The following is a 26,897-nucleotide window of genomic DNA, read 5'->3' on the forward strand; positions in this document are numbered from 1 at the left end:
ACAGCAAAGACGTTTTTACTGTAAGTCTTTCTACGACAGACCAACGGACCACGAGTGCCCCTGTCGGTCAACCAATCACTTACTGCGGTGCCACGCGTCATCTTGCGTCATACTGAGCGACGTCACCTGCGGTACGTGTCTGTGACGCGCACTTTGAATGGCTGCATCTGTATAAAAACATCTAAAAATTCTGACACTGAGGTGTGAGAGACAATGGAACAGACTATCAAAATCCTGAACTTTAGGAAATTTTACTGTGCTATTTTTTTAAATATGACCCTGTGAACCTGGCATGTCCCTCCTTCCTCATTACCAAAACATCTCAATGTTCCGACACTATGTACATTGGTAATTACAACACTTCACTGTTGCATTTCTGAGTTGTGACATTGTGAACATGGCATGTTAAAGTATATAGACAATCTAGATCAGAACAGGCTAAATGCAATTCATAGTGATTTATCACTTTCTTACTTTCTAAATGAAAAAAAAAAAATTCAGTGATTATGACACTTCGGTATGACATAAAATATGCTTCAATGACAGAATAAATAATCATGGAAAAAATACCCACAGTGGACATTCATATTTGTGATTATAGGAAATTTAAATATCAGGTGAGTAGCTGCGTCAGCATGCGTATGCTGCAAAGGAACAAGTAAAGGGTTATTCCATGCTGAAAAGAGAAGAAAGGAAACACAACTTGTTGGCCGTGGAGCCTTCTTCAGGTGTGAGAAAGACAGGGCAGTAAGCAAAGATAATTTTCTTTTTATCTTTGCTTACTGCAGTTTATCTTTGATGACAACATCAAAGACATTAAGTATTTTTTACCGCTAACAGCTCAACATCATCTTCCTTTTATATCTAACCTCATCAGATCTCTCAACTCCCAACTCTTCCAGTTTCTCACTTCAGAGAAGGATAAAAAACTCAATCATCCTCTACAGAGAAAAACCATCAACACCCCTGCCACCTCCACCAATCCTAACCTTGTTGTTACTATACCCTCTGACCTTTCCCTTTCACCCCTTTGCATCCTCAGCTAACATATTTTAATATTACAACACAATTACAATAGATTGTATTTATGTTTAAAATTAAGGTAAATATGTCAAAATATCAAAATCCAACTGCACAGTGCTAACGTAACAATGCTAGTCAAGTTCTCAAACAAATCTGCATTGTATTTTTAAAATATTTCAGCAGAGGATGTGACGGGAGTATAAATGATTCGACGATCATTTTTCTTGTGAGAATATGGTTTTCTGGGGAGTTGCGATGTTGGGCATTATTGGACATTTTTGACACGTGTTGAACACTCGCATTTCCTACAAATATTAAAATGGCTATGGTTTCGCTGAGAAATCCAATTGACCTATGCGAAGACAATATTTACATCGCCAAAGAAGCCCTTCCCCGGGTGGCGTCGAACCACCAACCTTTTGATTAATAGCCGAACGCGCTAACCGATTGCGCCACAGAGACTAACTGCTGGACATTTTTTCTCGAATCACAAGTTTCCGGTTAAAAAAAATCTCTTACCATTCTTTTTGCCAGCCGGTAATATTTCTTCTGCACTGATAACCAAGAATTGAATTTCATTTTTCGCAAGCTGTGTGAATTTCATCAAAAACAAGTTTTCCAGAAAGGAAATGAACACATGCATTTAACGAAATCAAGCCCTTTGTGAGTGACCAAAATGGTACGTTCTGTACTACAAGATAGGAAAAAATACACAGCTGGGATTTGAACCTAGGTTCTTTTGTTTAATAAAAAGGCGCTTTAACCAACTAAGCTATGGTGACAGGACAGCTGTTTCCTTTTACAGCCACTTGGACACACCGCTCTGAGACATCTGCGTTCAGTAAGCGCTGAACCTGCTCTCAGAGCAAATTGCCTCTTTTACATACAGTAGCAGCCCCGACACTGAGAAACGAAGAGAACTGGCTTTTATCTGGCATTTTTCATGTCCAATGGGTTTGACATCTCCCAAGGGCGACAGAGTTCTTTTGCAACACTATTTCTTCCTCTTTTTTCTTTCTGTACGCTTTGATAAAAACGAGAAATCGTGCAAGGGAAAAATGTATTTTTTTTTTCATAGAGAAAACGTGCACCAGGAAATGTTGTGTTGAGAAGAAGTGATTTAACATGATACGTGACCTAATTTATCGGAGCAAATGCTCACCCAGCAAGGTCTGGAGAGGTTGGAGAGTCTGGTGGATGTGATAATTATACGGTGTTGTGGAAGAAAGTCTTTCTTTGAATTCTCAATCAATCGGAATTTCAGTGCGAAACATAAACCCTTTGTCTGATTTAATGAGATGATATTTTAAAACATAAAAAATCAGAAAACACGTTTCTCACTTTGAAATTTTAGACGTGGCGGTGTATTACTAGCAGCGGCGCTGAGCACACTATGGGGGAATTCAGGTTATGTGAAATACCAGCGGTTTAATAAATAACGCAGCTGATTTCGGATCATAAGATTATAGGTTCGACTTCTACCTGACTCGTGTACATTTTATTCAAGCTCCTCAGTAATAGATGTCTATTATGTAATGAACCGCACCTGAAAGCAAACGTTGGGTCTGTTTCCTTTGTTTTCCAGCATGAAATAGCAAATCGTTACAAAAAGCACCTGCTAATGTCCAATAGCGTTTTTTTTTTCAAATTACATTTTCAGGCTTCAGACACTATTTAATAAAAGAAAAGTGTCCGAAACTCCCTAACTTTCAGGTTTGCTTGAACCTGTATTTTTTAAAAAGAAAGTTACCTGAAACTTCCGGGATTCCATTCTATGATGTAGCTGTCTCTAAAGTTGGACGTGATGTTTAGCAGATGTGAACGGTGCCTTTTCTCGTGTTCAAGGCTGTTCGCTGTGTGAGCTCCACACTGCGTGTCCTGTACTGCTCTATTTTGTTTAGATCATCTATGTGGTGTTCAGATAGAACTCAACTGCATGGTGTTCAGGACTAGCAGAACCTGAAAAACTAACAGCTGACTTCGACGTGATTTGAACACGCAGCCTTCTGAACTGGAGTCAGACGCGCTACCGTTGCGCCACGAGGTCGCGGTCATCAGCGTCTTTGAATTCCTCAAAGGAGACAAATCAGCCTCACAAAAAAAAATCTCCTGTGAAGAGCGCTGCTCTTCCGAAGAGAGTCTCTTCTTCCCAGACAACATTTTATTCTTCCTGCGCAGCTCTTGTGCAGGTGTTGTTCTCAATTACAGATCCAGGAACACTGATTTGTTTTCCTATTTTTTTTTTAAATTAAGTACCCCATAGTGCAACGGTAGCACGTCTGACTCTAAATCCCCAAGTTCATTTTCAAGGTATATCGGAGTCAACTGATACTGATCAGGTTCTGCTGCTACTGAACCCGCAGTCTTCACCTTAAAGTTCAGTTCCTCAAGCCTTCTGACCTTATATGTCCATCCCTTCTCGTCAAAACTCGTATTTTCACAGGGTACCCTTCAGAAATCGCAGTATAGAATGAAAAAACTCCAGTAGCTCTCGGCCGCTGTTGGTGATTTTCCTTTAAAAATAAATGAATCTCTGGAAATTTTACGGAGTGTATCACTTTCACCGAGACCGAGAAGTGTTAAGCTGTACATGAGTCTTTGTGGCTCGGTTGTTAACCGAAAGGGTGGTGGTTTGAGCCCTCCCAGGGACGCTATGAGCCTTTTAAGGTACAAAGCAGTCTCACTTTATCTCCACGGCCGGTCTTGTACCGCAATCAAATACAGAGCCCGTAGGAGGCAGTAAGCTCGCATATACTGTATAGCTCACTGTGTATATAATGAAGAAGCAGAGGTTAGTTTCTCATCTGCGCGTTACAGAGCCTTACGCAACTCGTACTGTACCAACAGCTAGAGTTTGGTCCCTGCACGGGCTATTAGTTGAAAGGCCATTGTAAATGACGTGTAAGAGATTTATAGATAGATACTTTATTGATCCCGTGAGGGAAATTAATAAAGCTTATCCAGCTGGCTTTTATGTTTCACACTAAATTGCGATCTTGAAACCAAAATAATTAGAAATATGGAACACAACCGTTGTTCCCCAAAAAGGAAAGCTGTTTAACACTGACGTCACTCCTTTTTATTTAACCCAGATTGTGAAGACAACTCTGCCCTATCAAAGGAAAATGTTGCACAAAAGTTGGAAAGCACACTCTGAATCCATCTGTACTGTATATTTGATTTCCGCGATCCGTTCAAGGCTGCTTGGTGCTTCGCAAGCAAGTCATTTCAGGGAAGAAACTCAGTTTAGAGAACTACGGGTGCATTTTCACTCATTGAATTTGATCTTTGTACTCTCTTATCAGTCTCAGCAATAATATTTCAAAATTACAGTTCGGATTTGTTGGAAAACTTCACAGGCATTATTAAGTTAGGACTGTACAATTGTATTTTAATATCTTGGTATATTTACCTTCATTGTAATATGGATGTAACCATAAATATTCTTAAGCATGTTGTACTTTTCTCGTACTTTTTAAAACATTTTAACTGATGACGCACACGACTATTATACCTTGTGATACATGCAAGACATCTGTAAACTAAGATGTAATTACAGTCAAATTGGCAATTAACAGAAAACCACAATTTGTATAAGAAACGTATAAATTTGATTGCTTCCATAGTATTTTGGATTTTCTTACGAAGATCTCACGAAGTATTGCCAGGATCTATATTACCGCTCGGTAGCGATAACACTGCTGATATTGAGTAGAAATCGATGATGTATTGACAACTTTATCTGAAGCGAGAAGTCCTAGAACGCTGCCTATGAAGTGTTAGGATTCATACCAAGATATACTTTTTGTTTTCAACCCAAAATGCTGCTATTGCATTACACATTATATGAACATTACCTGTTTTGGTAGCTTCTCTGCGCGATTTTTTAAAACTGAAACTAATTACAAAATTACTTAAGATCAACCATGACAAAAAATTATAAATCAGGACTAATATTAATATCAACTGGTGTTACTACAGAAAAAAAAGATTTAACTGAAATATTAATAAGACTATGCAAGCCTAAAAAGTAGAACAATTCAATTTATATAACTTTTTTTTGAGAAATGGGCTCACACACCGGAAGACACTAACGTTTCTCTTCGTTGGAGTATGTGAATAACAGTTTAACCCAAAATGTTTGGAGTCCAGAGGGAGGACTCGCTCGCTGAATGATCTCTCAAGAAATCCCCGGTGAGATTCAACAGGTGTTTTCTTCAACAGCCACTAAAAGTCTGATGACCTTCTCTGGATTTCCTGAATATGACGTCAAATTAGTTCAAATCATTTGGTAGTTAACAGAACGAAATGCTTTGAAGGTACATTTAAAACAGCAGAGCAGCACTGTAGCACTTCGTGTGTGACTGAATTTAATTGTGTAAACCTGGCTCTCTATGAACACGAGCAAAGAGTTCTCACTCAACAGAAGATTGCGATGTGAGCACAATAATATAAAGCACCTGGTGATGCCAGCGATTGATCTCGGGACTTCATACACGAAAAGCATACACTCTAGCACCGAGCTACATCCCCTATGGCACAGATAGTGAAACTGACTTAAAGATGTGCATATGTTCACTGACCACAATCCACCCTTCATGAAGAATGCCTGCAGTTTCCCACTTTCGAGTTTCTTCTACTACAAAGTAAATCAATGGGAATGAAGAAATAAGGAAGGGAAAATAATCGCATTGAAGCTTCCAGAGACTGGGCAAAATGAATAATTTATTTTTATATCCAGTCACATGGGCGACGGTGGTTGATTCTTCAACGGGGGAGTGCGTTTTTCTACCTCCTCACTGTCTTTCAATTATGTTTTCTTTGAAACCTTTTTTCATCTTTTAAGTGCTTGCGATTAAATTACGCATAGAAAAACAGCAGTACAATTGATGTTCATGGACCGATGCACACAACTCCAGTGATAAAGCCCTGTCTGTAAATATTGTAGAAGAACGTTAAAGGGCGAAACAACGCTCCAACCACGTGAATGGTAACAAGAAGGATCGTGTTCTTATTTAATATGTGCTTTTGAATTGCCTTGTCAATACACGCAGGCTTTAGAGATGGACAAATAATTTACAGTGGTGTTTGTAAACAAAGATGGAACATGTTATTTCTATACCAGGAAGAAAGGAGCAGACTCTTAAACTTTAAGAGACAGAAACAACACCTCATCACAGCTAACACTAATTAAAACGACATCACAACAGAAGAGTGAAGCCTTGAGTGAATCAAATCAGTTTTTGTTGGTCGTCTGTGTCTTCATAACTTTGTAGGTGAGAGAGAGGATTGCGAAAATGTGCAGGTGCTTCTCAGAAGTGTGTTGGTGGTATAGGTTCCTTCAAATAACTGAGCCAGTGCATCCCCCATTCTTTTTAAGATGATCTGTGATCCGGTAACACATCTCCTGAAACTAACATTCGAGGTAAGAAGCATGCTCTTAAACACCAAAACACTCAAAAAGGAAGAAGCAGGTCTCTGTACACAAGACGGTAGTGCGATATTAGAATTTCTGAGTTTTTGACGGATTCAGGCTCCTTCTCAGAGGTCCTTGCTCGCCAAATAACTTTGCATCTGAGGAAGAGCACCACGGAAAAAAACCAACTCAACAAGCGAGCGCGTTTGTTGCTCTTGCTCTTAATGCAAGGAGCTGTTTTTTTTTTCCTCGCAATAATCATTATTAACCAGAAACAGGTAGCAGCACAGGTAGGTCGCATTTGTGATTATGTCACTTCTCTGCTTCAGCAAGGTCAATAAAAGACTCTGAAAGTAGTAAAGCAAAACTGAACTCAAAATCATATTAGGAATTCTGAGCGATATCTCCATACAGGTAATCCAATAAGAACGTTGAAATATTTGAATATCATCTCTTTGTATATTGCGCTGCTTTTTACCCAGAGTAAAACTATTAGATTGAAGGAATGCTAAGCGCTGGGTTAAAATGTATAGTTGTTATTTGGAGAAATCTGTAAACTCGTGATCTTATATGTTTTAAAAGACAGTACAGGAGAAAACGACAGTGCTGATTATTTTCCAGAGACGGAGCACTGATGACCTATCCGAGCTGATTGATAAAGCCCACCCAGTGGATACTCTAGTAGAACGTCAAAGAACATTCACCTTTGTATCCAAAGAAACCACAGGAACAACATCAGGAAGCACAATCAATTCCCCTTTTAAATCTTTCCTGTAAGTTATGCTATGTGAATTCATGAAGTTAATCCTCTGAAATCTTTTGACCATGAACAAAGTATTTCCGATGGAGCGCTATGTTCAAAGATTTAATAAGCTTTACCCCTGCCAATGATTCGGCGTGAAGAATTAAAAGTTTCACAGACAAAAGAAGCTCACCACCACAGCCAATATTAAATGTACTTGCCAGTACACTATCATGTGCACTGCCTCAAAAGTGATCTCGGCAGATGTTGTTCCCTACATAAAGCTGAACATGCCAAAGAGAATTTATGTTAAGAAAACAAAATATTTTTTCTGCCTTGATGTTAAGCCTGTATTTTAGAAAGTCTATCTATAAACACCTCCCGCAGCCTAACAAAAGGTGCTTTTACTGATCGTATTGCAGGTCTTCAAACATTAACATTTTGCAGCCGTGGGATTCGAACCCACACCCCCAGAGAAACTGAAGCCTAAAATCCAGCAACTTAGACTGCTCGGCCACACTACCTTCCTCCACACCCATCTTCCTCACATTGCTGGCTTGGAAAATGTCGGGGGCTTCAGCTCTTGTCGTCGGATCTAATGATATCATGATATGTGGAAGTGACTGCACCTTCATCTTCCGAGATACTTTCAATAGCACAAACGCTACTTTCACCTGCACAAACAGCAATAACGAAGGAGGTGGGATTCATCCTTTGTGCTGTTTGTAGGGGCGCAACTCTATGGTGATCTACTGACTTGAAAAGCAAAATTCAAAATCCTCTGCTACTACTATTGCTTTTTTCATAGTTTCTTCAAATCCTTCATTTGAACGTAGATTTTGAAGGATATTGATGATAAGTTCTCCAACAAATCTGCATTGTTATTTTAACATGTTTCAGCTGAGGGTGCAACAGGAGTATAAATGAATTTTCTCGCCAGCCATTCAAAGACCAAATTCCATGAGTGAATATTATTTTCTCAGACGTTGCCGGCATTGGACTTTGCCGGTGGTATTGAATTATGTCCACAACTATTGTAGTAGTTCCTTCTTGAAGTTCGACACGTGCAAAGCACTCGTAATATCATAGGCGTTAAAGTTCGCTGAGTCTATTTGAGTCATGGTGTGTATCCCTGCCTATCATTGGGAGACGGATAGCTTTTTTACACTCAGATTCCAATCTTCAATGCTTTGTGTGAGAGCTTACATAACTTTCATTTTCTCACATTTTCTGACGACTGTTCCAAAGGGGAACCCTGACAATTCTGAATACTTTTCAAAAATCTGCCTGCATATTTGATTATTGTCACTTCATTTAAAAAAAGTTCAATATTGATCATAACTAAAGAAAATAATGATCACGAACAAAAAAGGGATAAAGATGCAAGTCAATCTTGAATCTGAGCTCGGTGACACGGGCTTCTGTTCTGATATGGTTGTACAAGAAACAGGAGGAATCGCCAGTCTCCTGTAGAACGTGAGATGAATCAGGAGTGAGACATTTCGTATACTCGTGCATATGTCAACGCCTGAACTACATCGTAAAACTAACATTAAGTTGTCAGAGACATTCATTTATATACAAACAAGAGACAGACCAAGTAATAATTCTACATTAGTTCAGGTGGGTACACCTGAACTAACAAACCTATTAATAATTCTACATTAACGTGTCCTACACTGATCAGACTAATTGACATGGTCTGATTCAGAGCCTGTGCAGTTCGTGCTAATTACAACAACGACAGTTCTTAACCCTCATCACCGAACTGAGCACAAGTTCAGCTGTTCTCCAGTTTTGTTACACATGGTTTTTCATAGCAAATGAGTTCAGAGCTGGAGCTGATCTCCAGACAATACAGTGTTTTGGGTAATTTGTCGAAATTCGCATGAGGGTGCAGACAACTTACCCAAGGTGTTTTCTATAGCTTTCAGGTGCAGTTCATTTATATTAAAGAATGTAAGTGGTATAAACGCAAGGAGTCAGACGGCAGTCGAACCTATAATTTTCTGATGCGAGGCCTGACGCGTTATTCATTACGCCGCTGACCCTGCTATTGTAGTGCTAAAAAAAAACACGTTTTCTACATTTATGTCTGTTTAAAAATCACTCTCTAAAAAAGACAAAGGGTTTGTGTGTCGCGCTAAAATTCCGCTTCATTTTGAATGCAAATAAAAACCGTTTTATTCCAAGAAATCATAAATTTGTCACATCCTACATACTATACTTTTTAGAGTCCAGACTGCAAACCAACAGCTGACACTGGTCTTTTACAGAACCGTTTTGATTTCCTCTACTTTGTCCCCGTGACGTCATTGTTCTGCTCGCAGCCGAGCCCAACACACGTCTGGTTCCTGTCGCTGGGCGTACACCCTGTGGTCCATGCGGGTCCTGATACGCCAGTACAATGACGGGAACACTAAACTGTAAACAGGTGCCGTCCTTCGGCTGAGACGTAAAACCGAGGTCTTGACTCTCTGTGATCATTCAAGAGAATGGTGGTGGTGGAGGGGAGTCCCCATTACCTGTAAAGCGCATTGAGTGGAGTATCCAGAACAGCGCTATATAAGTGTAAATGATGATGATGATTAATATTATTATTATGATGTAAAATGCAATAAAAAATGAAAAAAATATCAAACTTTGATTCAAAATAGATTAATGTAAAAACTGATAAAGCTTATGTTTTTTTCAGGGCTATATCTACTTTTTTTTAAAAAAGCGAAGTCTGTCGCGATTGTGAAAGTTAGAGAAGGTGTACCAGCGGGTGCCTTCATATCGCGAGCGTCAGTCTCGCCCGTAGCTGCGAGAAGGTTAAAAGCGCACAATTGAGCTGTCTTTCGTCAAAGTAATTGCCGGAGCAGTAAGACGCAAAGCACCATCCAGCAGCTGTAGACGATGTTCAGGGACGATGTAGACGATGTGTTTTTAGCACAGGGAGTGAGAATGAGCTCAGTCCGGCTCCCAGCACAATCCATCCTGGTTTGGTTACAGTGCGTCTGAGGCTCTTTGGATCGTAACGTAAAAAAAAAACAACTGCTCACATCGTGTGACTTCCACGAAAGGAAGGAAAAGTATCACTTAAAAAAATCAGAACTGAAGATTTGGATCCTGGGCCTCAATTTGATCAAATTATTAAAATAATAATTATCAAAATATCAGACTGTGTTTCTGCAACATTTCGTGCACAGTACGCCATTTTAATCTAAAATGGGCTTTACACGCAGTGTGGGGTATTTTCCCCTTTTATATTTTTGCCACTTTATATCGAACCTGATATACTCCCAGAAGGGCACAGTAGCTTATACTTAATAAAAATGTACAATTCACCACTGGTATAAACAGATGTGTGCCGTGTTTGCCTTTGTTAGCATTTGTTTAAAAAATAAGTTCACAATACGATAAAAACACAGAAAGCACAAACTTTATAATACAACGATACAAAATCAATACCAAATCATTATGCCAATTAAGTACCTATCCTTTGAAAACAGAGAACACCTTTATATCTACAAAAAAAACTTGACATTGGTATGCATTTTTGGATTACAAAGCAGACAGTGTAGTCCCTTAATTCAAAGATCAGATCTTGGCCAAAACAAGACAATAAGACGTGGGCTGAATTCGGAACAGGAACCTCTACTTCGTCGTTTATAGAGCTTTTGATCAATGTCTGATTGAAACAGATTCGCTTTTTTAACTCTTTGATCAAAGTACACAGAAAGCACCTTCCTGCGAGCCGGAAACGAACCAGCGACCCAAGAATACGCCGCTGATTTTTCTACAGTCCTCCGCTCTACCAACTGAGCTATCGAAGTAATGTCGACTATTACTTTCTGGCACATACTGCCCAATGTAGTGAAATGTTCCGGGTGATTTAAATCCCACTTCAACATCAAGTTTCCAACTCGTTTCCTTAGTCTTGTTTACCTTGAATTTAAGCCATGAACCAGGATTCTACTGTATAAACTTCCAGGGATATTACAAAATGTTTGATGGGGCATCAATCATTCCAGTCGGAAATTGACTCCTTTTTTATTCTCGAGAGATCATATTAAACATTTCATTAGTATCGAGAGGAGGATCACCATGAGACACAAAACAAACAGTTTCTTTCTGTCTATTAGAAAGTAGCGTTTGTGCTACATTAATAATATTTTCGTGGAAATAAAGAAGTTGTAAATTTTAAAATTTATATTTGAATCGAAATGTGGTTTTGAGTTAAATATTAGCGTGTTCATGTAATTAGTTTGTGTTTGTCATTACTATATATATATTGCCATGTTACTAGAATTTGTAACTGAAGTTTACTAGTTGTGTTTTTTATGATGATTAGACATTTGTTGATTACAATATTGTATATAATCTATAATTTGAACTACATATTTTTCAGGTGTGAATAATTGTATATTTTAAGAATACATTTCTAAAACAAATCATTGGCTTTATTTACTAGTTTCTACACCTATAAAAATCTTTCTTTGATGTATAATAGACCTTTAACTATATATGTATTATAGTCTTCCAAATTTATCCGTATAATAGAACTCCAACCATTTATGTATAATAAACATATAATCATAGATGTCTAATTGACGTATAACGATATACGTATATTAGAATTTCATTCAAGACCAGTTACGGAGCACATTTACACGTCTAAGGTATGCGTTTAATAGTCGTATATTCTACATCTTTTGCCCACTGGGATGTGCCGATTTTAACTTAGCAAACCAAGATACACATTTTCTAATGAAGCGTTAATTAAAAGACAGTTTGTTTCTCGAAAGCGTGTTATGTAAAAAAAGAGAAAAACGAAAATATATGGATGACAATCTTTCAAAGCTGAAGATGTTACTTTTGAAAAATTGACATTTTATGTATGCAGATGCATTCGCTGGTTTTAGAACTTTGCTGTACTTCCTGAATCATTTTCAGTATTATAAACTGGGTGTAGATTTTTCTTTCAAGTTAGGACGCGAGTGTGTACATGTGTTTGATTTTCGTTTCACTGATTCTCATTGAAGATTTGGGAATTAACGACGAAAGAATCAGTTGCCTCGGAAAGCAGAAGGTTTGGTTCTCAACGATATTGAAGACACGCCCATGTAGAGCAGCGGGTGATGTTTTGTACTATAAAAGACCAAGTCCTCAAAATGACGTCTGCGTTTACCGTTTAGACTTTTCATCTCGGGCGCACTTTTAGAAAGCAAAGATAGAGCAGTTGTGTTGAATCGCCACATGACAGGTGTCAGCAGAGTGGCGCAGCGGAAGCGTGCTGGGCCCATAACCCAGAGGTCGATGGATCGAAACCATCCTCTGCTATGTACACTTTATGCACGATTGATAAGCACACCATCAATTTAATGAAGTGCATTAAAACTGTTTTTTTTTCTCTCGTGTGTATGCAAGCTTTACACTTAAGGTACTCTTTCATCTTTACCAATAGCAGATGCCCAAGTGTATCTTTGGTTGTTCTGCGATCCTTCATAGTTTCCTCAATTCCTTCAAATGAACATCCATATCAAAGCAATTATGTATATATATATATTACAATTAAGGTACATATTAAAAATATCAACGCACATTTGTACAATGCTCATTTAATAATGATTGTCAAGGATTGTCAAGTTCTCCAACAAATCTGTGTACTAATTTTAAAATATTTTTGCTAAGGATACAACGGGTGTATAGATGAATTCTCCCAACAGCCAGTTAAAGAAAAATTCCACACGTGAAGATGGTTTTCTTGGACATTGACTTAGGTACTTAATTGTTTACTTGTTGTAGTTGCACACGAGTAAAACACAAAGATTTCCTGCAACATTCAAGAGGGTTTGCGAAGAAATCCCTTCAATTTTAAGTGGAGATTTTGTTTAAATCATCACAATCTGAAGCGCATCCCTGAGTGCGTTTGACCCACCAGCCCTTTGTTTAACAGCTGCACAAGGACACATTCCGGTTGCTTTTCACAAATCACTGGCATTTTTTTGCAGCATTTCTTCTGTCCTGAGAAGCAAGATTTGTATTTTATCTTTCAGAAGTTGTATGAATTTCTTGAAGTTCAGAAACAACTTGTTCCAGAAAAGAAATGAACACTTGCTTCAAAGTAAATCAAGATGTATGTGTCTCTTGCTGTATGTGCTCTTATCTGTCCATCTCTCTCTCCTCTTCTGTCACTCTGGCAGTCTGTGCAGAGTTTCTGAAGGAGGTGTAACACCACTTGGAAAAGAAGAAAAATTCTCAGGAAAAATTCTCAGGAAAATTCTCAGGCAGAATAAAAAATCATTATTCTCTTCTCAGTCAGATTCACAGCTCAGACTCACACTCAGACAGGATCTCAACTCTGTACTGCTCTCTATCCTCACAATCCAGAACCAGAAGATATTCAGACAATCAGTGCTGCTACATGAACAATATCAGACAGAACAGCCTGGACTCATGTCACTTTTCCCCCTTTTATCCTTCCTCCCAGCCCTCTTAGAGACATAAAAGAGCTCCTGGTTCTCCTCTCTGTGAACTGGGCTCAGGGGTCACTGATCTGGCAGTTGTGGGCTCTGATCCAGGTCGAAAGCAAGAAGGTTCTATTAACGCTTTTCAGGACTTCCAGCCCTTCAGTATTACTTTCTTTACTGTATGTCAGCCACCCAAAATGTTTATAAATGTTTTATAACACATATGAGTGTGGAATTATCTTATTATTTATATATAGTATTTATGTAATAAACACCAATAGTGACTCTATGATCAGTATATTGATTATTTGTAGCCGATGGTCCGATGGTCGTGTCTACAATAGTGACCATTTGACCAGTCTGTAGCTCTGAGCAGTGGGACTCAGATCACACAGAAGACCTGTCTGTGTGTGATTCCATACCAGCTCTGGGATTCAGCTACTCTCACAAATGTCTCATAGACCGTCTTATACATTTACAATTAGATGAAGTCATGTAACAGTTTTACAGATTATTTAAATAATCAGACACCAGTTTTGGCAGTGGACACATCTCCACATGGGGGAAAGAAACTGAAATATATGTGCTCACTGTAAAGTAGGAAGAGGTGGTCAGACAAGCAAAACAACTTTGCAGATAATGTGAAGTGACATTGTTTTGTGTCAATCAGCTCACAGATTTCACTTCATGTGCCTTAAGCTGTGCAATTTGTATGGTTGTTGAATGAGATTGATTTCTTTACAAGCCCAGTCAATTGCCAGTGGAGAGCTTGCCGACACACACCTTCATGAAGACTCTCTTTAAGATTTCATTGTCACGTCGCCTCCTTTGCATACAATAGTAGCTCCGACACTAAGAGAAAGGATGAGAAATGGCGTTTATCAAGCGATTGCAGTGTTTGTTTGACTGAGGATCCTTGTGTGCTTAACTGGCCTCTGGAGAAGTGTAGTGCAGTAAAACAGAAGGTATGTGTCACTCAAGATTTTTTTAAAGCAACAAAAAAAGTGCTCGGAAATATTTTACAAGAATGAAACCTTACATTCACCTAAATAAACATTCACCCTCTACATTAGCAGAGAACAGTAGGACACTGTGTCACTGGACACTGTGTTAGAGAGGCCAATCTCTTCTCCCTCATTATGCAGGCTTATCCACTCATGATGAACTGTCCTCCAGCGATACTCAGCTGCCATAATCGACACAGACATGACATTCATGTACATATTATACCTTAATATGGCACTTATTTACAATAATTTGATCAAAACAACTGGTGAAAAAATAATAATCAAATATATCTTTCCTTCTTTTAGTAGATAAAGAATTAGTCCAAAAAAGAAGCATTTATTCCTTTCCTCTCCTACCAGCCCTTACAAGTCACCCAGTTTTTAATTTAGAGCTGGATTAAAGCTCTAGTCTCTTTGGGGTTGTGAGTTGGAATCCCACTGCTGCCAAATATCTCCAACTATCTCAGTGTTAAGAAGCAAAAAACACATATTTGCTGCAGAAGGAACAGGAGAATTTGTGCCATTCAGCCTTATAGCGTGATGTCATTTTCTCATGCTCATTTTTAGATGCTTGTGATCGAATCTATGATTCTTATGAGTGTGCTCACCCTCCATAAAGGTAGCACAGATATAATGTGCCACGTTTTCAGAGAATCGCATTAAGTGCAGGTCAGAAGAAGGCGACAAAGTGTCCGCTAGGCAGTTCAGCGATTTCAACGGTGTTCTCTGTTGTTTAGGTCCAGAATGATACCTGTTACAACCAGGAAACACACAGTGTCAGGCATCAAGAAGACTTCCCAAAACCATGATCCTCTCCTTGATCTGGTGATGGCATCCAGACATTTCCTGCAACAAAGCCAGGATATGGTCTTCAACAACACGAGTGAAAAGCTAATTCCCAACCTTTGCAATCCTTTGCAAAGAAGGACCGCATGTGCTCAATGTTAAATGCACTGTTCATTATTAATAATAATAATCTTTACATTATATAGCACCTTTAAAGCTGGCTTTTCAAAGCGCTTTACAGAATCACAACAATAAAGTTAAAAAAATACACAAGATAAGCAGGATGAGAATAAACAGTTAGAGGAGACAATAGATGGTGGTATTAAATACAGTAGGAACAGAGGGGTAAAGAATAGTTCATTAAAGGCTCTTCTAAAGAAGAGGGTTTTGAGTCTGGATTTGAAGGAGTTTAGAGAAGGTGACTCTCTGATATCCTCGGTGATAAAGATCCAGAGCTTTGGGGTAAAACAGGAGAAGGCCCTGTCACCCATAGAGTGTAGATGGACGGGGGAACAGATAGGAGACCAGAATTAGAAGAGCGAAGGTTGTGAGGTGGGGAGTAGGGCGATAACCCAGACAGGTACTGAGGTGCCAAGCCATGGGGAGCCTTATGGGTGAGCATGAGGATTTTGAAGTTGACAGGAAGCCAGTGCAAGGACTCCAGGACAGGAGTAATGTGATCACAGTCCAGTGCTAATTTCTTTCTTGTGGCTGCTGGTTCATTTTCAACTGTGGACTCTTAAGAAGTCCTTTATTTGACTTGATCAACACCAATCCCTAGAGGATTTTGAAAGGTTGAATCAAAATGATACATGACTCTGGTGGGACTCGAACCCACAACCTTTGAATGACTTCATTCAATCAAGGCCTAGAAGTCCAATGCACTCACCATTGCGATACAAAACAGCTACAGAAAGCTGTAACTCATGCTTCTCCCGTTGTCTTTAAATTAAGCTCCATAAATATTGACAATGAGTGGCCTGTTGTCTACGAAGAGATACCGCTGGGATTCGCACCCAGGGTCTCCTGGTTTTTAGTGAGGCGTCTTAACCAGCTAAGCAACGGTGACAAACCTGCTAAATGTTATCCACAACTTCAAACACCTGTGAGAAACAGGCACCTGCAGTGTTTCGTCTGCTGGCTCAACAGATAATCCTTTTCGAAGTTTAAGGAGAGGATTTCTTTGTCAATTCAATTAAACATTTTAGAAATGCTGAACGATTGATGTGTTTCACGCGCAGAAATATTTTATCGTTACGTACTTTTTCTATGCAGTTAGTTCTCCTTCAACTCCGCCCAACAACAGAGGTTGTTTTAAATACAGGAGTAAAGGCACATTGCACATCTGCAAAACATCACGTACAGGTTTAGGGAGAGCGACATCAGTTATTGGAAGGTTGGAAGTTTCGGGTCACTTTTTTATTATAGATTCAAGCAGCCCTGAATACCTTTTCAAGAAACATTTCAGAATCCCAGTCACATCCTGTATGATTGCAACACAGGTCTACAGTATACAATCAGAATACTGTTTGTGCATTATATAAAACACACCGCCCAAAGCATTTCTAAAACAGAAATTACATGTTTCTGAATGCGCCCTCCTTTATAAATAAAATAAAAGGTCTGAAGCCTGCTCCAAAGAAGCACTATATTCAGAGCTGACAAAGATGTGATAGGAAACATCTCGGAAAACGAAGATGCAGTCATTTCCAAGCGTCGCACAACAAGAGCTGAACCCACCCGATGTTCTCCAAAAGAGTAAGGTGTTGGGAGTGTGGCTGGGTGGTCTATGTGCTGGGTTTGTGCTCCATTTTCTTCGCTGGGTTAGGTTTGAATCTTGCCGCTGCTCAGTGTTGGTGGGTTAAGACCTTCCTTCTATTGCGACTTCAATGGGTAAAAGCTTTGCTTGACAGTCTGTCGAGAGACTGAACTAGGTGTTTCAAGATAGTCTTTGTCAGCTTAACATCAAGGCATGAAAAAGCCTCATTTTGTGTTCCCAACAGCAATGCTCTTTGGTCCCTTCAGCATTATGCAGGGAACAACATCTGCCGTGATCACTTTTGAGTCAGTGTGAATCGTAGTGTGCCGCAATTGTTTTTAAAATTGGTTTTGTAGGCATGGTGCATTTGTCTGTGAAACTTGAATGCTGTGGTTTTTCACGCAGAATCATTGGCAGGAGCAAAGCTTATTCAATCTTTGTGCACAGCGCTCCATCAGAAATACTTTGTCCAAGTTTTGAAGAGATTGTGGGATTCTCTGCACGCGTTTACATCACGTACCTCAGACAACACCACCATTCGATGGGAAATTGATTCTGCTTCTTGCAGTTGTTCCTGTGGTTGCAGTAGTTACAAAGTCTCACTTTCCTCCACCTTCTGCTATAGTATTCACTGGGTGAGCTTCATCATTTGGCTCAGAAAGGTCAACTGTGCTTCGGAAAAAATCAGCTGCAGTGTCGTTATTTTGTCGGTGAGTATGGCTGTCTTTTAAAGCACATGAAAAACACGAGTTTGTGGATTTCTCCAAATAGCAATGAATTCAGTTGTGCAGTGCTTTACTGCTTTCAGAGGGTCTTTTATCGATGCTGCTATAGTAGAGAAGTAACATAATCACAAACGCAACCATTTGTGCTGGCTGTTTCACTAAGTATTAAGCTTTTTCAACTATCACATGATTTTAACTAATATAACATCATCTCCAGGAGAGCACCTCGCACTGCTCACTGAGCTGATGTACAGAATGTGCCCATTTCTCAAAAATTAAATATCATCTGAACTGATTTTTTCTATTTTAAATGCTTTCCTACTCTTTTAATATTTCAGTTAAATCTTGAAGTACTTTCCATTGATATTAATCCTAGTCCCGATGAACGATTCCGGGACATGGTATACCTTGAATAATGTTCTAATAGGTTTCAGTTTGGAAAAGTGCGCTCTCCAGAAGCTACCGAAACCTCTAATGGTCGCACAAAGCTTAATGCATTAGCAACATTTGGGGTTGAAAAAGAATATTACTTGCTATGAATACGAACACTGTTACAGGAGGCGCGTAAGGACTATTTTAGCAAAGATCATCAATTTATCTTACATTTCTACTCCATTAATATCGCTATTGAGTGCTGAAGGTAGGTCCTGGCAATACTTCATGAGATCTTCTTAAGAAAACGTAAAAAATATATTTCCAGTGCTGCACAAAAAGTAAAAAATACAGATTATGTGCAACTGATAAAATCTCTCTTCCAGGGCTGTTGTAGCCACATGCAAATTACTTTATCAGCTTTAAAAGTTTCCTTTGCATTTATAAGACGATCAGCATGACACTCAAAACATACCTGTATTCAGTAAGCGCTGAGTCTGCTGGCTGAGATAGTTGCCTCCTCACACATAATAGCAGCCCTGAAGCTAAGATAAATGAAGAGAAATTGCTTTTATTGGGCACTTTTCATATCCGATGAGCTTGACATCTCCCAAGGGTGACGGAGTTCTTTTGCGACACTGCTTTTCCCTTTTTTCTTCTTTCTGTACTCTGATGGAAAAAAAACGAGAAAGCATGTAAGAGAAAAATGTATTTTTTTCATGGAGAAAATGTGCACCAGGAAATGTTTGGTTTTGAAGAAGTGATTTAACATGATACATGACCTAATTTACTGTAGCAAATGCTCACACTGCAAGGTCTGCTTTACTACAAGAGAGAAGTAGAGTGAAGATGTCATAATTTCACTGCCTTGTTGAAGAAAACATCTTTTTCTTTGAATTCTAAATCAATCAGAATTTCAAAGTGACACACAAACCCTTTGTCTGTATTAAAGAGATGGTATTTTAAAACTGATGAAAATGTAGAAAACACGTTTCTCACTTAGAAATTTTAGATGGGATGGTGTATTACTAGTTGCAGTGCTGAACTCACCATGGTGCCATTCAGTTACATGATTGGCCAGTGGTTTAATGGATAACGCGTCTGCTTTTGCATCATGAGATTGTAGGTTCGACTTCTACCGGGTTCGTGTGATTTTAAATCAGACTACTCAGAAATAGATGTCCATTATGTGAATGAACCACACCTGAAAGCAAACGTTGGTCGGGTTTCCTTCTTTCCAGCATGAAATAGCAAATCGTTACAAAAAGCACCAGCTAATGTCCAATAGCGTTAGTCATTTTAATTAACATGAATATACTGTAAGGTCTTGGTACATGGGAGTGGATTTCATCCACAATTTAAAAAAGGGCAAATTATATTTACAGGCTTCAGACACTTTTTAATACAAAAGTGACCTAAAACTCTGTAACTTTCAGGTTAGTTTGAACCTGTAATGAAAAAGGGGCCTGAAACTTCCATTCTGTGATGTAACTGTCTCTAAAGTCGGATGTGATGTTTCACGGATGTGCAGTGTGCCTTTTCTCTTGTCTTGTTCAAAATGACTTGCTGTGTAATTTCCTGAATGCGTGTCCTGTACTGCTCTGTTATTTCATTTAGATTATCTATGTGGTGTACAGATAAAATCAAACTGCATGGTCTAATTTCCAGGTTCGGCACCAGCTGAACCTGAACATACATCAGCCGATCTCGACATGATTTGAGCACACAACCTTTTGATGTGGTATCAGATGCACTACTGTTGCACCACGAGGTCACTCCCCATAAGGGCTTTTAATTCCCGCAAGGAGAAAAATCAGCGTCCCTGAAAAAGATTTTTTTTTTCATTCTCTCCTGTGAGAAGCGCCGCTCTTCCAACGAGGGTTTCTTCTTCCCAGACCACAGATTATTCTTCCTGTCCGGCTCTCACACAGAGAGCAGACACACTGTCTCCACTAATGTGTTTACTACATCTATAGATCTGACCCCCTTACAGCCCTGATATTCCTGGACAGGATCCCATATTGAGCAGTATTTCTCGCGTTCTGAACTTACAGTGTGTACACAATGTACTTTATACACAAAGTAAGTGTTTTCGTAACTCTTGGATGTTTTGTGAAAATGTTACTGGCATGCCAAAATCGCCCCCTCAGCTGAACAGTCCCACCCCCCTCAGTTTTGGATAAAAGGTTTGGATAAAAAGTTTTTGAACACTTTCACTTACTTAACTTGAGCCGTAAAAAATAGTTGTACTTTGTCAATGGTCAGATAACTACACTAACCCCGAATTCACAGTTACTACATCAGACTGTTTGATGTGCAGGAGGGCTATCCATCCAGGAACAGCACGTTACATAGTGTCTATGTTTTTGGGTGTCAACATTATTATGACCTTATTTGCTCAGGTGGACCAATGCCTTGCAGTAGTTTATCCTCATACTTACAATCGTTATATAACTAGGACTGTAGTTATAGAAGTTTGTACTTTCTGTTGGTTTTACAATGATTTCTTAATGATTCAGAACCTCGTTACCGTTGATGTTGTTGCAAAAATGAACACATATGGTTGATGCTCCAGGAAAAAATAATCACGTGAGTTCTGATGAACGTGGAACTGTTCTCCATCACTAAATACCAGATTGCTTGTCGTTATCTTCTAACATGAAATACTAATCAGTGGCATGCTTGCGAGAATTCACTTGGATGGTTGCAATGGCTCCGTTTAAACCGAAATATCACTGCCCCCCTCAGGATTTCAGACCCCCCCCTCCCTACAGATCATTCCCCTGGCGCCAGTCCTGGGTATAATGATGAACATAGCTGCCTTGCAAGCAGTTAATCTGGGTGTGATTCCCACCTGACCCATCGACAAACCTTTTCCAATGAATCTTTGATCAATTTAAAAAAGTCTTGAAGCTGGTAGGCTAGGGAAGAAGCACTGTTTGAGTGCACTGAGGAAAATGTGCTACTGTGCTGTGCTGCTCCAGTAGCGCAATTGGTCAGGTTGTGGTGCTTTTATAGTGGAGTTATGCTGAGGTTGTGAGTTCACTTATCACAGGGAATAGTTTCTGTTTTCAGCCGCAGAAACTTGCTGTTTAATTTAAGGCAGTTCTTGTGTTACTTTTTCCGCTCGATGGAGCTGTATTAATGCAGGCACACCTGCTTCCACGTACACGAGGGTAATTTTCCTCTTCCACCTACAATTTCAACATTTACCTTGGGAGATGTCAAACCACAGAGCCTGTGCTGCGTGTCAGTGCCGGCTTATTGGACACCCCGTTGAACATAAAAAGCATATTGAGCTCCTTGGACATAAGCCATTTCTCGTCACTTGCTCAGCGAGCAGGCTCAGCGCACACTGAATGCAGGTGTCTCAGAGCAATTGAGATGTGTCCAAGTGGCTGTAAAAGGGATATATATGATGCCAGTGCAGTGGCTTAGTTCTCCAACGGCAGGTGTAGCGGCACGCCCGTTGGAGTATTCTCGGTCGCATTTAATGGCAACGTCAGCTCAAAGATTTGGTTCAAACCACCAAATGGAGACGGGTGTGCAGACAAGCTGACCCTGCTGATGTGGGATTAACACTAGGATGAGTGAGTGCTGTGGCTTAGGTGGTTAAAGCGCCTGCCTTGTAAACAGATGATCCTGGGTTGAATCCTAGTGGTGCCATTCTTCCTGTCTTGCTGCACAGTTTATCATTATGGACGGCAACATGCTTCTACATTAAATTTAATGGAAGTGTTCATTTAATTTTTGGAACAACTTTTTTTTAAAAAATCCATACAAATTGCAAAAGATAAAATAGTCATCTTTCTTGTCGGTGCAGAGGAATTACTGCCAGCTGGCCAAGAAATGAAACAATTTTTTTGTCTTTAGCCAAAAACCTGTGAATGTAGAAAAAAGGTGACGTGCGTTAGTTTCTATGGCACAATCAGTCATCGTATCCTTCAGTAAAACATAACGTTGGTAAATCAAAAGTCCCCACAGACGCATTTCAAATTAATCTGACCTCAATACCGTCTCCCCTAAATGTGATGGGGTTTCTTTGGATGTCCTTAAGCATCCTGATAGTTGCAGAGATTTCAAACTTTTGGCACAAGTCAAACTCCAAGAAGTTAATAGTTGAGCGCCTAAGTCAATATCACCTGGAATGTGACTATGTAAACTTAAATAGTATTCAAAATATTGCAATTTTGTTGTAGTTTAAAAAGATATTTTAGCTGGGGATTCTCAAATGATGAGGGTAGAAAAGAGAACCATTCGACACCATCAGGAATGCTTAACGTGTGATAAAAATGTTTTTTTAATCCCAAAGTGAAAATAGTGAATTTGTCTTTTATTTAGACGTTCATCAAAAGCTCATTAAACGATGAAGGAGAGGTTTGTGTTCCGAATTCTCTTCGTGTCTCATTGTCTTGCTTTGAGTTTTAAAATGTACACTGTTGACTATTCACTCTTCCTAACACGATTAAAGAGCCAAGTTTAGTTCAGAGGTAAAGCATCTCATGCATCGTATGAAGCTCTGTTTTCTATCACCAGCGTCTCCACTCTGGATTTCTTTTTAAGCGCGATATCTTTTCTGTGATTTCTTTCGTTTGAATTCCCTCATGTGTGATGTAAGAGAAAACCGGCTCAGGGACGCCAAATATGTAACGTTGTGGCTCTCTGAAGGCACCAGTTCTGTAGGGTTTGGGCATTTACTGAGACAATTATTAATTGTAGCAGTAAATCACAAAGTTGATTCTTTTGATGGCTTTAGAACCCAACCATGCGACATAACTCAAACAACGCACACACACAGGTACTAATACACGAGGATACATTTATTAATACATAGAATATGCATAACCTAACAGATCTTATCGAGAGGGTTATCAGAATACAAAAGATATATATTCATTTAGTTACGAAGAGTTACACATCAAGAGGACATACGATCAGTATATCATTCATTTAGACCGTTTCGTAAATGAACTTGGTTATAACTTCTACATTAGATACTCAAAACAAGTACATAACTCTTAGGAATTAAATTGATATCAACTGGTTTGGATAACAATTGAATTCTCGAGCTGTAATGCATTGAAGTTGAATACTCATCCAATTTCTTTGGGGATTCATATCTCCTGCAGGCTCAAAGAAACAGTTGCAGGCTGTTACTGTCCAATCCGCACTCTCTGGCTGTGTGCCATGCTGTGCTGCGCGGCTTGCGACGGTGCGCTGCTGATGCTCACTGACCGGCTAGTTAGTGTTGGCTTTAACTAGCAAAGTTTGCGCACAGGAGAAAAGATGACTGTGGGTCCCAGCAAGTCAGGAAGAGGACCGGTTCGGTCCTGATGAAGAGCTAGTTCTGAATAGTGATTCAGCTGTCCACAGTTCCGACCTGTTCACGAGGCCTGCTGCTGGCGCTAACCTCGGGTGGATCCTCTGGTTATTCTCTGGCAACCTCCGCTCTAGACTCTTAGAACAAAGGAGAGTTCTGGCACTCGGACACACTGGCCGTTCCGTGGTTGTCTGGGCTGAGTCTCAGGATGGTCAGGAGGCGCGCTGCGAGAATGTCCTGCCCTTGGGAGCCTTCTGCTCCTGGGCTGTCCTGCCCTGGAATTCTCCTTTGAATTCCCTTTAGAATAGTCCACAGAATCCTCTCCAGAATCCCTTCTGAATCTTACTGAATCTCGTTTTTACCTGGAGGAACTTCAGCTCGTTGATTGGCTGAAAGTTCCATGGGCATCAGAGTTCCACGTGGGTTACTCAGCCCTACCAGTCCCTGATTGGTTGATCAAGGTGAGATATGAGTCATTTACTCCTGACACCTAGGAATGCAGTCCAGATGTCCATCTGGCACTCCCTAGACAGATAGGCGCCAATGGATGACCATTGATCATGACAGCCAGGCTTAGCTAAGTGCATCCCCCTTTGGGAGCTGTCCTAGGACCTTAAATCACCCTGCACTAATGGTCTCTCTGTGGCTGCACCACAGAGTTGAACAGAGAAATGGGGCCTCATTTGGGAAGCTCAGAAACACTTAATTCTGCCTTATTATTAAGCCTCGCCGCTACAGTGAATTTCAGCGTTTTAAAGAGATGTAATTTTTAAAACAGACAAAATGAAAGACTTATTAACTAAATACACATAGAAAACCTGCACCTAATTGAGAAAATTTGGACTGGGGCGATGTATTATTGTAGCGGCGCAAGCTCACAGTGGTGCACTTGAGGAATGCGGTACAAGGGCCAGTGGTGCATTGGATAACGCATCTGATTACGGATCAGGAGACTGTAGGATCGTAATGCTCTTAAACCCAGTACCATAACTGCAGTGTGTTCAGTCCTACACAACCTTTCTATTGACTGAATAAACCTCCTGTTCCATCTCCATCTTCTTCCCACACATTCCAGCTATTTCACCACCGTTACTGTTGGACCACAGTCACAGATACGTAAGGGACACTATTCTGAAGAACCGTCTTAAATAAATAACGTTGCAAAAGGTAACAATAAGGGTTTCTTAACGTAACCTTACATCTGGCCATACAATACAATTTCTGTACCCTCAAATAAAAAAAAATTGTACTGCTTTCTCCTGAGAAGTGTAGTGTCAAATACAAGTGTAGTGTCAAATCACAATAAATAATACATCAAATATACTAAATTAACACCCAGATATGACAGATGTGACAACACACAGCTATGACAGAACACATTGAAGACTTAAGCCCTTTAAATTTTTATTTCCTTAATTTCCATTCTCTTCCCTACCCAGGATAACTGAAAACTAACTGTAATAAAGACTGTATATGCATTACTTGTAATACAGCTATTAATAAAGATATACATGGAACCTAATTATTAATAAATAACACTTGTATTACTAAAAATGTGTTATGATAACATTCATTGTGAATATTTGTGGTGTCTGGAAAGCAATTTTAGTTAAATATAATAATAATTTTCAAGCAAGTGGTGCATAAGCTTGTTAATTAATGAGTACATTATTTCCATTACATTCAAGACAGTTCTAATGTGATCAATTGTTCTGCTTAGTCCGCTACCGAGTTGCTTAAAACCTATGAAGAGGTGGCTTAAGCTAGACTCCTAATGCAGTAACATCTAATGGGCAGCAGCTGTTATTTTAGGTTTGTTGCAATCGAGAACAGGTTTAGTACAGAGCTGCTGACAAATTTCAGCGGAGTTTATTGTATATAAGTTTATTGCAATTGACCCATTGTAGCTACCAATCAGCAGCAAGGAAAAACAAACTTCACTTGTGCCTTTTAAAAAAATGGAAACAGAGTAGTTGTTTATGTGGTAATTTCAGGTACAATGTAAGAACTAAAGTTAACTACTCCCATAGTAATGTGTGGGGTCCTATCAATAGAAAAAAAAATGTTGTAACCCGAAAACACAACAAACACAAAACGAGAATCTTTCAGGAACCTAGGTAAATCCCTGTAGTAGTCTAACAACTATGAAAAAAAAACAAACGCAACACCTTCAAAAGAAAAAGAACATTAAAAACAAATCTGGGGAACAACAAAAACACAGAATCTAATGCGAGAGCTTTTTCAAGTCTTCAGTGCTCCTCTCATCACAGTAGACCTCTCTCATATATTTGTGTACAGGTCAGTTGGAGGTACACAGCTGATGGTAATTTTAGTAGGGAGCTGCGTCAGCATGCATGGGCTTCAAAGGAAAAGTCAAGGTTTATTCCATGCTGAAAAGAGAAGGAAACATAATGTTTCAGCTGTGGAGCCTTCTTTGATTGTGACTCAAAATAAACCTTTACTTGTTCATTTGATGTTAGTTTATCTCCATCAAATACCTAAGAGTATCTAAACTCGACAGTTGCTTTCAGTAGCTGAAAACACTGCTCTAGGTGAGGCTTGAACTCACAACCCCGGCATAACTCCGCTATGCACTGCTGTATAAGTACCGCGCGCTGACCGATTGCGCCACTGGAGCTGGGCAAGTTGTGATCCTTATACAGACTGACGCTGCAGAAACACAGGGTGAAAACAGTTTCGGTTGTGGATCCATCTCCACATGGGGAACACTAAAAAAGCAAGGAAAATACAAGAAAAGAAACTGAAAGAATTGTGCTAACAGCAAAGGGGGACGGAGGGAGGTGGTCGAACAAGTAAATAAGCCTGGCAGATTATTTGTAGCGACATTTTTTGAGTCAATCAGCACACTGATTTCTCTTCATGTGCCTTAAACTGTGCAGTTTGTATTTTCGTTGTAGCTAGGTTTCTTCAGAAGTCCAGTAAATTGACAATAATGGAGAACTAGCTGACGCACTCCGTCGTGAAGACCCTCTGTAAGGTGATTACACGTTTCATTTTCAAGTCGCCTCCTTTACACGCAATTGCAGCTCCGACACTGAGAGAAAGCATGAGAAATGGCAGTACAGGCTCGATGGCTTCACATCTCCTATCAATCACATAAAATTGCAGTAAAGCGCTCTAAATATGACTCTGAAGTACTGGGAAAGATGAATATTTTGAGCGTGCCTCCCAGGGTCTGCTACAAGGCTGAAGATGGCTTCTTATTCGCGTTTTTCGTTCCGCCTTAAATGCTGCTGCTGTGATGTTATGTCGCCTTTCGCCTGTAGATGGC

The 26,897-nt window shown here is 39.6% G+C and overlaps 2 non-coding genes across 2 annotated transcripts; both read right to left on the reverse strand.

Annotated features, from left to right (window-relative positions):
* Positions 1 to 2,998: 2,998 nt before the first annotated feature.
* Positions 2,999 to 3,070, reverse strand: trnaw-cca (transfer RNA tryptophan (anticodon CCA)). The gene has a single exon. It is a non-coding gene; the product is annotated as a tRNA-Trp (tRNA).
* A 23,079-nt stretch (positions 3,071 to 26,149) lies between these two features.
* trnai-uau (transfer RNA isoleucine (anticodon UAU)) lies at positions 26,150 to 26,243 on the reverse strand. Its single transcript has 2 exons — positions 26,206 to 26,243; positions 26,150 to 26,185 (listed from the first exon to the last, which is right to left on the reverse strand). It is a non-coding gene; the product is annotated as a tRNA-Ile (tRNA).
* Between the last annotated feature and the right edge of the window lie 654 nt (positions 26,244 to 26,897).

The sequence above is a fragment of the Atractosteus spatula genome, assembly GCF_055471065.1.
Source record: "Atractosteus spatula isolate fAtrSpa1 chromosome 10 unlocalized genomic scaffold, fAtrSpa1.hap1 SUPER_10_unloc_17, whole genome shotgun sequence".
NCBI lineage: Eukaryota > Metazoa > Chordata > Actinopteri > Semionotiformes > Lepisosteidae > Atractosteus > Atractosteus spatula.